A 13,282-nucleotide genomic window follows, 5' to 3' on the forward strand; every position below is an offset into this window, starting at 1 on the left:
GTCTGATTTGATCAAACCATAGTTTGCTGTAACATCTGAATCATGTGTACTGTAATTTTCCTCTGGAACTGAAAACCCACTTCAAACCAGAATTGCTTCTCTTTTCTGGCTTGGAAGCAAATTTTATGGTTTGCACGCAAACACCATGGTTTGCACAAACCATCATTTGCCTGGTTTGGACATCATGGCAATCTATAGTTTGCCTGAACCAGAGAGCAACTTTGATCTTGCCCTTTTGGAAATTTTGAAATGTAAGCACTAATCAGACCTAGGAACCACTGCAGCTAATTCATATGTTTCACGTACAACTAATATACATTAAAGCCAAAATAATGGAAGATTGGGGCTGTATACAACCAGGCTAGTTATGGAAGAGAGGTGTGTGGGTGTGGGTGTGGGTGAGAGAGAGAGTGCACAAAACAAAGGGAAAGGCACAAACCTAGAACGAGGTAGCATCTTTCATTCTGGATAAGTATGAGGTGTAATTATTTTAGTGCCCATTCTATTGAAAATGTTGGATATCTTTGGTATTTTTTCCTACGTTGTTGTTTCGCTGCACTGATTTTATCCTGTGAAACATCTTGCTATTCAATACGGAAAGGTTTGAATAAATTAATAAAGGGGAAGTTCCTTGCCTTCAGGGAGCTGGCACACTCCAAGGTAATCTACTGCCTCAAGCCGAATAGCGCCGTGAACATGAGAGGCTTATGGTTTCATTTAATTCTGCTGTGGGTATGTTCCTTGCCTTTTCCTTATCCTGTTATATGTCATTAAACATCTCCTTCAACCATCGTCCCTGGAATATCAGGTGATACTGGGGTGGAAATGAGATGCGGTTTTCTTTTATAGGAACAGCTTTCCGCCACCCTCTTTCCACTCCTGCAATTCCTCTCAGAATTCCCTTAGGAGCTCTGCAATTGTGGCAAGTATTGCTAGGGGTTCCCCCAGGACAAGAGCCTGCTAAAGGTCAGGAAAACGAACTTACCTGAATCTCAGAGCAGATGGAGTCATGGTGGAAGCTTATTTGTTTGGACTCAGGGAGCACACAGATCTGGGTGATGATTCATGAAATGTATACAATTATGCTTTTCCATTCTGATCTTCCTTTGGAAAACTCAGAACAGCTTCCGGGTGTGGGGGGTGGGAGTGTCTCCTAATCAGTGCTATTTCTCTGGGAAAAGAGGTGCTGGAACTCACTATGAACACCTCTCTGGTTCTCTTATACAGTGGTATTTCGGGTTAAGAACTTAATTCATTCTGGAGGTCCGTTCTTAACCTGAAACTGTTCTTATCCTGAGGTACCACTTTAGCTAATGGGGCCTCCCGCTGCTGCCGCGCCGCTGGAGCACAATTTCTGTTCTCATCCTGAGGTAAAGTTCTTAACCCGAGGTGCTATCTCTGGGTTAGCGGAGTCTGTAACCTGAAGTGTATGTAACCCGAGGTACCACCGTAATGGCAATAGCGCTCACCTGAGAGGTGCCGGAACAGAGTTCCAGTGAGTTCCAGCTGAAAAAAAGCCGTTCCTAATAAGTCACTAACCAGCCATGCTGAGATTTGTTTAGCCTTAACAATATAACATCATGGTGCGTCTTCGCAGACCCACCCCAATCTCCTAATGTATGCCTTCAGAGCATACGCATGGGAAAGTAGGTTTCCCCCTCCCTTAAAACTGGATCAGCAGAATTCATAAAACATCCATGAATCCCTAAGGTGTGTGTTTCAGGGGGAAACTGACAGGGTTGTGTGAGAACTGGAGACGTACCATATATATGAAATTAGGTCCAAAGTGATCTCAAAGCCCCAAGCTTTGGGCTGTTTTTATTGCTGCTGTTGGTGGTGTTTTAACAATCACCACACGGCACCTCAGGCTTACCTTGGCATGCGGCTGGATGATGGCGGTGGGTAGTTTGGAAGGTTCCGGAGAGCAAAGCTCTCTCAGGGATGTGACTAGTGATGAGGAAGGGAGTTCGCGTGCCGCTGAGGTCTTACATAACAGCTCTCTCCTGCCTCTTCTTCCCCCATCGCACAGAGGCAGACGCTGACAGATTGGCTAAAGCTATTAAGGGACCAAAAGGATTGGGTTTTAATTCTATAATTATTTGCTCCGGGAGAGATACTTGTAATCACCGAGAATGAGTCCGGCAGTATTGGTGGGGGGTGGGGTTGAGGATGGGAGGAAAATGAGGCCTTAAGTAACTTCTATTTGTGGGGGTGAGGGTGGGGGGAGATGATGTATTATCCTAGCTCGTGTGTGTGTGTGTGTGTGTGTGTGTGTGTGTGTGTAACTTCCTGCCCCCCCCCCAAAAAAATACTGGACAGCCAGAATGGAGGCCCTTTCCTGATTTCTCTCTCATATATATATATAAATACACACACACACTGTTTTCCACCTGTTTCAGCTCCTTCTCCTCTGGCAGGTAAGGCTGAGCCAGGGTTTCCTCCGTTTGAAACCGGGATTCCCCTTCAGCAGAGCAACACTCTCAGATGCATCTCAATGAGGACAGGGAGGTTTTCCTCCCCTGTACAGTACATTTCAGGCTTGCACTATTGGCTCACATATACATACACTGCAATGAATGTCACCATGGAAACAGGGTTCTGCGAGCAAACAGTCTGCAGCGATGCCTTTTCTTTTCTTTCGTTTCTGCATGCTTACCAAGGGAGTGTCTGAAACGCCCCTTCCTCTCTCCACAGAACCCTAGAAGAAGAAACACACAAAATCTTTTTTTTTTTTAATAAAAAGCATAACTAGAAACCGCTGCATCTATCCAGGGTGTTGTTGTTTTTTAGCAGCTGATCAACCCAAATGGTAGTCAAAACAGCAATACAGAAGATTAATAGGACGTATGGGAGATAATACACAGATTTCCTTCCAGGGACGGATGGGAACACTCATACTTAATATGGTGTCTTTTGCCTCTTGGGTAAAAAAAATAAATAAAAAAAAATCACAGTGAGATGGATAGAATATCATTGGAGGGGCGTTTGTGTGCATGTGTCAGATTACACCAGATTTACCACTACATCCACCAATCACACAAAAGTCAGAAATTAGCACAATAACTAGTTCAGTTAGCGTACCACTAAAAATAATGATTGGAGTTGTGTGAGCACATATGCTGACGCATATGTTTTCCCTAATAGGGCAAGTAACAGTTTCAGAGAGGGTTTTCATCAGCAAGAGTGGGGAAGGTTGCCACCCTGTTTCCCCACGCTGCTACTCCTACATGCACTCCACAGCTACTATTTGCATCTCTATCGCCGCGTCTAGTTTGTCGCCCAGATAATCAGTAAGTCAATATTTTTTGAATTACTCAGCTTGTAGGAGATAGTTATAGGTGGACAGACACCACCACCGCCACATCTTAAAATGTATCAAGGCAGTGTATGCTATAAAAATATTAAACATAATTTAAAATAACAAAAGCAGATAATAAATTCAAGGTAAATGTCTAATCAAAAATCAAACAGCTGAAAATGCCCATCAGCACAAAAAAGTACCACCTCTCTATGAGCTTGGTCCTCAGGTGAGCATGTGATTCCTGGTATTTGGCCCTGAGCCTTCCTCTATTTTCAGAGTTTGGAGGTGGGCCAAACATCATGCCCAATCACAGCACTGGGAGTGTGGTAATGAAAAATTAAAATGCCCAGGGGTTGGGGGCTTACCATTTTGAAAAGAGGCAGCAGAGGGTTCCACTTATATATATCTTCCCTCCTCCCAAAGAAAGCTCCACCATCACAGAGCTGTAAGCAGCAGCCCAGCATCATAGCAATCTCCGGCTATAAAATGCCCAAATGGGAATGGCACTAAATCAGATGTTTTCATTCATTCCATGTTAATACTGGAGCTATTTAACTGGGGATCTTTAATGATTATTTTTGTATAAGAATATGGGGGGAAAGGGTATTTTTTTTATTCTTTAATTGCTATTAGTAGACCACCACTTTGAGCACATTACTAATTATTTTATATTTTACGGATTGTATATCTGTATTAATGTTATTGTTCTAAGTTGCTTTGAGACTCTGGTAGAAAGCATCAAATAAATCAGCAGTCTTAATCAATCAACCAATCAATCATCATAAAAATTATGATGCATTTATTCTCCCTGGGGCATTACATATTTGTTTTTCAAAATGGCTGCCACCCTGTTGTTTCCAGCTCCACTGTCACTTGAAGTGGCAGAAGAGCGCTTTTTTAGTTTAAAAAACTGAGTCTGCTGTTACCGCTTCTCAACATGGCAAGCTCCCATTTTTGTTTTTGTTACCGTCCACCTGGAAGTGGCCAAAAAATCCCCCCCCCGACTGTCATGGGGGATAAATGATCCTGCAAAAGTGTGTGTGTAGGGGATATCTGGCCCATTTCTAGGCTCCTCCAACATTCATAGAGCATTTATCCTGATTTGTTTGTTCGGAGCTTACAGAGTTGTTAGACTGTGTCCAGTCTTTATTGAGTATTCATTCTATGTTATTTGCAGGGAGGTTATATGAAAATCAGCATTCTTCCTGAATTGCTCGCATGGTGGTTACATGCCTTTCCAATGATTATTTGTTCATTCCACACCATTCGGTGCATTTCCCAGTCACTTTCTTAACTGCAAAACAGTCTGTTCTTTTTTAATACGTGGATTTGTTGCACTGTGGTGACAGAGCACTTGAATCCCTACTTTAACTGCACAAACCTAATCTTCCAGTGTGAGCTCAAATCCCTCCCATAAAATAGTGACAGCCTGGAGTAACAGTCACGTCTTGTCTGAGCTGAAGTTTCTTTACCCTCATTCTGCCCATCACGGATTTGAGACACTCACTCACACCTGAATCTGATAAAAAGGATAGAGTTGGGTGACATCTCATCCAATACCTTCCGACAACCTCTCCCAACAATTTCATGGAGGTGTTAAAGAGCGGGGGAGACAAAAATTAAATGTTGTTTAACCCTGGAGAATAATTCGTATGGGAAGGAGCAGTGGCTCTCCAGCACTACATTCTGAAACCTGCTGTCCAAAATGGAGAAAACTGATTGCAAAATGGTGCCTCAATCTTGCAATCCTAAAAGGTGGTCCAGGAAGAATACCATCGCTGATTATATCAGTATAATTCATCCATCAGGGCAACCAAGGCAATCAGGGTTCAAAGCAGACAGAAAAGAATCTAGACTAGTTTCATTCAGGAATACCTGGAGGATGCCACAACTTTGCCTACTAATGGGAAATCTGAGACTCGCCTATAATGATTGAAGCCAGGGGATTCTAAATATAAATATATATTCTGGATACCAAACTGAAATGGGTCAATTTGGGTCAACTCAGGATTCAGTTGAATCAGGCTGAGTCAGCTCTGGATCACCTCAGTTCAGTTCAGGTCTACCTGGAGTGATCTGGGACTGCCACATGGTGGTGGGGTGTCTGGTGGCAAGAAGATGAGGGAGAGAAGATGCTTAGGCAGTCTACATGCATGTCCTTCTCCCCCATTCCTGGCTGCACAACTGTACAAGACACCCAAAATGGTTTGTGGCCCAGGTATGGGTCAACTCAGCCCCAGATTGACCCAGATCAGTTTGGGGCTGCTCCAAAGAATTGGATCGGTTCCAGAAACAGATCAGGAGTTCATGCATGGCCCTAATGCATACCAGGGGTTGAGCCACAGCCTCTTTCAATGTGGCAAGCTCAAGATCTACTGAACAAAAGGCATTGACTATTCTACTGACCAGTCCAGCCAACCTTGGGCAAGGCTCAAGTGGACATGTTATGACTCAAAGCTCTTCAAGTGCCTGGTCTGCACCCTTATTTGCACTCAACTGCAGCTCATCCAAGCAATTGCAAGAAGCCCAAATCAAGATCTCTTGCAACACAGATTCTGATATCAAAATAGCTTTCCATGTCAGAGATGATGTGAGCAGCATTGTCCATAAAGTGTCCCACAAACAAGTGGGGGTTTTGATGGTGCTGTGGGTTTACCACAGGGGACTGCAAGAGTTCTCTAAGAACTAGCTCTGCTGGGAAACATTTTGTAGATACTATGCCAGTGAAAAAGTAAGTTTTCTTCACTGCCAGCAACATCCTTGAGTAAGGCTTCCAATGGGCTCTAACCTGCTATTTTTCATCCTGGGGGTTTCCCCCACCACCACCTGTGTTCTAGTCATCCCAACCACCAAATCCAAAAGGTCCTGTTTACTGAATCCTTTCAAAATATGGTCTGGGCTTATAACTGTCAAAACATCCAGTTTGTAAATGAATCTGCCACAGGTTAACTGTGTGTTGCATGAAGAAACACCACCCCATATCCTGGATCTACTATTTTCATGGTCCCTTCCAATTCTACAATTCTATGATTCTAGTGGATAAGCCCATTTGAGAAGAGAGAGCGAGAGAGAGAGCGAAATTTATTTCCTCCATGCCATTCATAGAGTCACACCACTTGGTCACTGCAAATGTCACTGAGCCCAAGGGAAAACCTAATCCACTCTTACATACAGGCCTTCTCCACAAAAATATCCAATTCAATAATAAATGAGGCATTCTCCTTTCAGGGCACAACCTTAAGAACTTCTGCAAAGCCTTCCAGCAAGTCTTATTTCTTTCCTCTGCAAGCTGGCTCAGATAGCAATGAATCAATACATGGACCCCACCTTAGAACCACCCAGTGCTTTTTTTTCTGTGGGTACGCAGGGGTACGCATACCCTTAGACCTTTTTTTGAATCTAAGTTTGGTTTCATTGAGGGGCAGTATTTCAGTATGAATAGGAAAGTGAGAGTACCCCTGAATATTAAAAAAAGAAAAAGGAAAAACACTGGAACCACCCCTATTTTCCATATCTTTAGCAGAGCTGCTCTTATGGCGGGGCTGACAAGAGGACCATACTTCTCCAACTATGCCTTTTATTTATTTATTTTTGCACAGGCACGCTCACACACACTACCTTTGAACGCCTGCCTGCCGTCGCTGTGCCCAAATCTGCTTCCAATTTGCATTCCGCTTGTGAGATTTTGATCTGAATGCTTTGATGAAATGAAGCCAACGCGTTGGAGTGCTTCAGTCAGCTTCTCATTGCATTGTTTTCATACCCGGCCCCAGTCACGCAAGTGCGCTCTCTCTCTCTCTCTCTCTCTCTCTCTCTCTCTCCAGGGGCTAACAGTGACCTCGTGAATTATCCCAGCCACAGGGGAGCAGGCAGAGCAGGCAAATGTAGTGAACCTTTCCAAGATCTCAGCCAAACATTAGATTTGTTCGACTCACACACACACACATCTCTCCCCAAACCTACACAAGCTCCCAGCCTTATAGACTGTACTTTGAACAGAGGTTCTTCCACCAGCCTTATAAAACTCTCTCCTTCTTTTTCACCCACCCGCAACAAGTTCTCTCACACATCTATTTCCCCTATATCTTGTATACAAACTGCAGTTCAACATTCAATAGCGTGTACCCAGTATGAGACGCCAATGTTTTGAAATAAAAAGACAGCAATCTCAGTCCCCCTCTCCCTCCCCACCCCCACCCCTCAAAAATCCCTGCTTCTACCATCTCTTTGCATTTAGTACAAAACCTAGTCTAATAGTTGCCTCTCCTTCAAACTCCCCACAGTGCCCTCTGCTGGCTAAAAAGAAATCCTTGTCCTCTGGCTGGCACAGAAACAGGCAGGAAACCCATCCCAGCATATTCCATTTTCTAGGTCTATAGTCCCATCACATAAGGATCTCTGCCTGGGCTCAGTCAGAGGCTCTGCCATCAGAGAGGCCTGCATTGTTCTGTTACAAAACCACTCTTCCCCTCCTCCTCCTCCCCTGGTTGTTGCTATAATTGTGAGTGAATAAGAGGGGAATTTTGGCTCTCGGTTATAAGCAAGAGCAGTTACCCAGCCGGCTATGCATATCTGGCCAAGGCAAAGCATTCAGTGGGAGACGGCAGGCCAGTGTTTTGCAGAGTTATCATTCCACAGGCAGGACTGGAAAGTGGAAGAGAGAGAAACAATCCGAATCATCTCTAGCACTCTGCGTGAGAGGCCGTGCTCTCGCGGCCACTCCAGGTTATGGTGGCTGTGAGAAAGGTGTGCAGTGAGGCAGCTTGGCTTGACTTTGCGTTGCTCTCAAGGCATACCCAATACAGTTGCACTCAGCTGGGACGCTGGCGTGTCACTGCTAGACCATATTTAGCTTGTTTTCTTGTCCTAGCTTACTTCATTGTTTGGTAGGGGTGGGGGACACCACCACCAGCTCCTTCGGCGACACCCTGTTGTGTGAGAAGCAGTTCTGCTCCTCCTTCCCGGCTGTGTTCCTTTCCTTGCATCACCCCCTGCTGGATGGAAAAGAGGCTGAAGATCTGTGCAGAGAAACCAAGCAGCTAGGCTGGGTGGGCAGGGGGGCTGAAAACACATAGAATTGGAAGGGACTCTGAGGTCCAAGCCCCTGCAATGCAGGAATATGCAGCTGCCCCATATGGGGTTTGAACATGCAACCTTGGCATTATCAGCACTGTGCTCTAACCAACTGAGCTATCCAGGCTACATATGCTGGCTACACACATGTATCAGTTCCAAACCTCCTACTGGCCTGGAGAAGAGAAGAACTTAGTGGGGAAGGAGAACACCATTCAAATAACTAAAGGGCTGTCCCACAGAAGAGGCCTGTCAGCTTCCTCCTCCATACCCCGATTTGCCTTAGCAGAACAACTCAAGGAAGAGGGTGTGAACTGTTATGTAAACTCACAACTTAACATGAACAAGATCATAACTGGCTCTAGCATTTATCGGTTCAGGCTCTGGCTGTCATTGGCCTCTGTGCTTTCCACTCTGCCAGCGGACTACCAAACATATTGCTTTGGCAGACATATCATGCATTTCTCCCTGTTCCCTCTCAGCAGTGCTTTCTACTGCTGGCAACAGGGTGACGTGGGGGGATATATATTATTGTGAGTTCGGGGTGTTCAGATGTGTGCCAGGCTCCTCTAATCTCTGGATCCAGCAAGTGTTTAAATTTAATCAAGGCTTCTAATTCTTGGAATAGCCAGGTTAGCCTTCTGGTGCAGTGAGGGTTAAGAGGTGAGATGGCAAATGTGTGGGAGCCCCTCCATCAAGGGATAAAGAGAAGAGAGTTCTGAGAGCAATGATGTGACTTAGAGAAAAAGCAGCAAGCTGGAGAGAGAGAGTCAGAGAAATGTTGGGCAGCAATGTTTGGTTTGTTTGAATCCAAGGCTGCAGCTATGGGAGAAGAAATATGCTTTTGGGGTGTTGATGCTGTGAACCCCTCCATCATGGGCTCAGGTTGTATATATGTATAAATGAACCAGACACCATAGTCTCTGCTGTGCCTCATTCACAAAAGGAAACACGAACCCTGAGAAAGCACCTGGAACCGCTGGAATATCACACCACTCGGAGTTTGGGGTGGCGTGCAACAATATACAAGTTTCTTCTATTTGTTCTGCTCTTTCCTCCCAGTTTCCTTCTTGGTGACTTGGCTACTGAGAGCAACAAGAGGAGGAGACCTAACCTCCTCCCCGTTTTAGTATTCCACCTCCCCGAGCTCTGCCTTCTCCCTAGTGGCCAACAACCAGCCCTTTAATTACTTGTGGAGAGCTTTGGTGTGGGGCGTAGCAGGCCCACCTTGTAGTAAGGAGATTAAAAGTGATCTCTGAGCCTCATTTATCCAAGAAGAAGCTGGATCGGAGAAGTGTGCGAGCTTTTGTTCCAAATGCCTGGGAGGTGCGCCGCCAGCACCGAGGCCCATTTGGGGGCTGTCTATTGTATTCAATCACAAGAAGTCCATCTCAAATGGCCTGCTAATGAAAGCCCATAATATGGCCTTGCATTAGTGGCAGTAACTGAGAGGTTCATTAAAGTCTAAAAACGGGAGCTTCAAATGACATGACAGAGACAAGAAGGAAAGGGAATCCAGAGGGAGGTGGAGAGGGATGGGGAGGAGGAGGAGGAGATAGAAAATTACAGCTACATTTTTCTCAGCGCAGCCCGGAATCTTCAGCACTTGCAGAAAGGAGCCTTTGGTTGTCATCCTTGGAGAATTTCACCTTCAGCCTCCCTCCCGGGCCTGCCGGCTGCCTGCCTTCAGCAGAAGTGGAAGATTCAGCTGACAGCAAGGGGAAGAAGGAGAGGAGGGAGGGTTTAGGACAGAAGCCAGCTCCATCGCAGGGTCGCCAGCTCCTCGGGGCATGCAGGGCCTCAGCAACAGCAGCAACAACACCTTCAGACCTCACCCGTTCTGACAAGGTGTCCCTTCCTCTGAGGCTGGAGAATCGGAGGCCTCCCAGACTGGGAGACGGGCCAGGTTCCCTGACAGCTTGGTAAGCAGGAACGCAGGTTCGCTGTGTTCTCTGCGTGGCGATCATGAGGCGTAGAGGGTTTGCTACAAATCAGGCTGTGCTTGTTGTTTAATCGCAGGTAGCAATTGGGGGGGGGGGTAGTACCTGGAGTCAGTGCAGAGGGATCTGTCAGAGCAGGTCACAGTGACCAGGAAACAGTGTCCTTTCAGAATGAGCATTAGTCACGTATTCGATTCTTCCTTAAGTAAATGACCGGCATAAGCACGGATTGCGCATTCTTGTTTGTTATGGCCAATCTGGTCATCATGCGAGCAGCAGGAGCCGTTACCATCTCCCCTGCAACCCTACTACTATACAGCAATTGTTCCCAAAGTGTGTGCCGCCCAGGGGTGCCAACTTGAATAAAATATTGGGGGGAAATGGACAGGTAAACCTTACCCCACACAATCAATCACATGATGTAGCATGCACACACCATTTGAATGGCATTATCCATCCACTTTGGGGGAGGGGGGCAACCCACTCAAATATTTTATTGGGGGGGTGGTGGTTAAGGGACCTCAGCCCCTAGGAGTTGGCTCCTATGTTGCCACCCATGGGCAATAAATCAATGCAATAATTAAAAGTCCCAGTGAGCCCAAAGTGCTTACTGAAGAGGCTTCCTGCTGCATCTCTGTATGTTTCAGGTCCCTTCTCTGCCCCGAGATCATGGAGAGCTGCAGCCACAGTAGTCAGCTTTAGGTCTGATGGATACATAGTCTGATTTGGTATAATATAGCTTCCCAACTTCCTATTCAATCTCACACAGTGACCTCTGCCACGAGCTATGGAATCTCGCACCTACAGCCATACCTGCAATTCCTACAAACTGCTATTCCTGTAGTGACTGTCTTATGTTAAACCTCTCTATCTCTCTCATACCAAAAGCAAGCATACTCAGCATTCCTCATTACATGCAAACGCTTACCTGCAAACAATGTACTCTTCTTGCCTTTGGCTTTTTGTTTTGTTTACTAGGTGCTGTGGAACACTGTATATATGGACAACAGAGTACCATGGGTCCCTGCAGCAGTTACAAGCAGACTGTCAAAAATAGAGGAGACTGGCTCTCCCCAGTGCTGGCCCAAGACATTTTGTTGCCTGAAGCACAAACCCCAATGATGCTGTGCACTGATTAGGGACCACATTTGGAGCTTGGGGGAGGCATGCTGCACCTTTCATACACCAATTTCAGCCTTAATTTATCTCCCCCACCTTCATGGTGCTGCCTGAAGCAGGTTGCTTCACTCTGCTATGCGGCCAGGCTGGCCCTAGTTATCACATTTACAGGAAACACATGGAATGGAATTCAACACTAGGACTATGCAGAGTAGACCCACTGAAATTAGGTTTATTAATTTCAATCTGTCTGCTCCAAGTAAGAGTTAGTTGAATAGCACCCATTGTACGCAGTCGCATGCCCACCATTTCTAGACCTGATGTTCTTTCAACCACACCTTAAAATCAGCACTGTGTCTCGCTCCTCCTTCTTCCTGTTCAGGTATCAGAACATTTGCCTTTTCTCTAGCTGATGAGGAAATGATTATCTAGCCTGCTGGGTTTGTTATTCAGTGCAGTTTTTCTTTTCCTGGGGTTCGGTGTCCATCACAGCTCGGACCATCCTCCCTCAGATACTTGGCACATCAATGAGCCACCAGCAACGAAGGCAGTGACAAGGTCACAGCGCCACTTCAGAGTGTGTCAGTATATTTGTTTTACTCACCAGTGAGCTAACAGCTCTTGTCAGGAGCTGTTTGTAAAGGCGTGATGATAGCTATCATATCTTGTTAGGGGTGCTAATCTCCACTTTCCCTCCTGCTCTTTCCCTGACCTGTCCTGCATTATTCATTTAGCCTTTCTCCCATGTGAATTGGCTCACACTACCCACCATTATCTGCCCCTCAGTATTCCACACTGCTAGGAGAAAGGACTGCTGACACCGAGCTAGATATCTTCTAGTCCAGGGGTTGTCAACATTGTGCCCATGGAGGTGGTAGAGCTCACACTGCTTTGCCTGCAGAAGGTCTGAGGTTCAATCCCTGACATCTCCACATAGGGCTGGGAAACACTAGAAAGCCCCTGTCAATCAGGAGTTGAAAATATTAAACTAGAGCAGTGGTTCTCAACCTGTGGGTCCCCAGATGTTGTTGGACTCCAACTCCCATCATCCCTGAGCTCTGGCCTTGCTAGCTAGGGGTGATGGGAGTTGTAGTTTAACAACATCTGGGGACCCACAGGTTGAGAAAGGCTAAGCTAGAGGATCCAATATAAGGCAGCTTTCTTGATGAAGAAGGTCTCAAACTGTGGTCTGTAAACCAGTAATAGTCTGTGTCCATGGAAAGAATTCAGTATAGTTGAGAAGATCTGTCTCCTTCTTCTTTGGCGATCACTCATAGCCGAGTAAGATTGTCTTTCATGAACACAGTCTTAACAGTGAGTCCGTAAGTGACTGTGGAGACCAATTCTGGATTCACACATCCTTCCAACATGGAGACGTAGGTTTCTGGGTGGGAGCTGATCATGGTGAGGGTTTGCCAAGTGTGCCTTCCTCTTAGCACATTTCTCCCTTTCGTCCTGAGTTTGAGCATCTTCAAAGCCCATGACACCTTTGGTAAAGGCTGTTCTCCAATTGGAGCACATGCAGGCCAGTGTTTCCCAGTTGTTGGTGTTTATACTACATTTTTTTAGATTTGCCTTGAGAGATTCTGTACATGGCCCTCCACTTGATTTCCCCCCTCTTTTTTGATGTCAAAGATCAATGTGCTGGTTTCAATGAAGATGCCAGCACTGAAGGCGGCATTGTTGTTGTTTCATAATTCTTCATCCGTTTTCTTAGAAAGACAAGACTAAAATCATTAAAATAAGAATGACTAGCAGACTAATTTCCAGGTTGCTTGAAAATTCTAAGAAACCAAAAAATAAATCAGCGCGGCAGCTGATATCAGAGCAGCTTTGGTCTGCTCCCTTG

The 13,282-nt window shown here is 45.7% G+C and overlaps 1 long non-coding RNA gene across 8 annotated transcripts in view; it reads right to left on the minus strand.

Moving 5' to 3' along the window:
• LOC114590339 (uncharacterized) overlaps window positions 1–13,282 on the minus strand; it is a 104,532-nt gene that overhangs the window by 61,780 nt on the left and 29,470 nt on the right. For 4 of the 8 annotated variants that reach the window (XR_013391828.1, XR_013391825.1, XR_013391826.1 and 1 more), the window contains exon 2: window positions 2,657–2,698. The exons of 1 other annotated variant lie outside the window; for it this stretch is intronic. This is a non-coding gene — a long non-coding RNA (uncharacterized LOC114590339). Of the gene's footprint in view, window positions 1–1,873; window positions 2,057–2,656; window positions 2,699–13,282 lie in introns of all 8 variants that reach the window. 3 more of the 8 variants (XR_013391824.1, XR_013391823.1, XR_003705038.2) reach the window with 1 other exon arrangement.

This window comes from Podarcis muralis, chromosome 2 (assembly GCF_964188315.1).
Source record: "Podarcis muralis chromosome 2, rPodMur119.hap1.1, whole genome shotgun sequence".
In the NCBI taxonomy this organism is placed as follows: domain Eukaryota; kingdom Metazoa; phylum Chordata; class Lepidosauria; order Squamata; family Lacertidae; genus Podarcis; species Podarcis muralis.